The sequence below is a fragment of the Piliocolobus tephrosceles genome, chromosome 1 (assembly GCF_002776525.5).
Source record: "Piliocolobus tephrosceles isolate RC106 chromosome 1, ASM277652v3, whole genome shotgun sequence".
In the NCBI taxonomy this organism is placed as follows: domain Eukaryota; kingdom Metazoa; phylum Chordata; class Mammalia; order Primates; family Cercopithecidae; genus Piliocolobus; species Piliocolobus tephrosceles.
This window is the reverse complement of record NC_045434.1, coordinates 48,159,798-48,161,276: the sequence shown is the minus strand read 5'-3', so window position 1 is coordinate 48,161,276 and position 1,479 is coordinate 48,159,798.

Genomic DNA, 1,479 nt, shown 5'->3' with positions numbered 1-1,479 from the left:
TCAAAAGAAGACATTCATACAGCCAACAGACACATGAAAAAATGCTCATCATCACTCGCCATTAGAGAAATGCAAATCAAAACCACAATGAGATACCATCTCACACCAGTTAGAATGGCAATCATTAAAAAATCAGGAAACAACAGGTGTTGGAGAGGATGTGGAGAAATAGGAACACTTTTACACTGTTGGTGGGATTGTAAACTAGTTCAACCATTATGGAAAACAGTATGGCAATTCCTCAAGGATCTAGAACTAGATGTACCATATGACCCAGCCATCCCACTACTGGGTATATACCCAAAGGATTAAAAATTATTCTACTACAAAGACACATGCACACGTATGTTTATTGTGGCACTATTCACAATAGCAAAGACTTGGAATCAACCCAAATGTCCATCAGTGACAGACTGGATTAAGAAAATATGGCACATATACACCATGGAATATTATGCAGCCATAAAAAAGGATGAGTTTGCATCCTTTGTAGGGACATGGATGCAGCTGGAAACCATCATTCTTAGCAAACTATCACAAGAAGAGAAAACCAAACACCGCATGTTCTCACTCATAGGTGGGAACTGAACAATGAGTTCACTTGGACTCGGGAAGGGGAACATCACACACTGGGGCCTATCATGGGGAGGGGGAAGGGGGGAGGGATTGCATTGGGGAGGTATACCTGATATAAATGATGAATTGATGGGTGCTGACGAGTTGATGGGTGCAGCACACCAACATGGCACAAGTATACATATGTAACAAACCTGCACGTTATGCACATGTACCCTAGAACTTAAAGTATAATAAAAATAAAAATAAAAAATAAAAAGAATTTTAACCAAACTGACTTTCTCCTTTTACACACAGAAATAATTGATGCTTTCAAAGTTTAGGAGAAAATTCTAAATATGCTGTCATGATAGCTAATGAGTTTCCTTGATATCTGTACTAGTCTATTCCCACGCTGCTAATAAAGAGGTACATGACACTGGGCAATTTATAAAGAGGTTTAATTGACTCACAGTTCCACGTGGCTAGGGAGGTCTCACAATCACGGTGGCAGGCCAGTGAGGAGCAAAGTCACATCTTCCACGGGGACAGGCAAGAGAGCTTGTGCAGGAGAACTCTCATTTATAACACCATCAGATCTCGTGAGACTTACTCACTACCGCAAGTACAGTAGCGGGGAAACCGGCCCTATGATTCAACTGTCTCCACCTGGGACCTGGCAGGGGTTATTACAATTCAAGGTGAGAGTTGAGTGGGAACACAGGTGAACCATATCATATCAATATCAAAGTTCCATCTCATAGAAAATTGGTATGCAATGGTTCTCAAAATTCTACTGCATCAAAATCACCTAGAGAGCTTGCTGGGATCTACCCTGGAATTTCTAATTCAGTAAAACTGGGTGGGGCCTAAAGATCTGCATTTCTAACAAGTCTCAGGTGATACTGATGCTGCAGGTCTGAG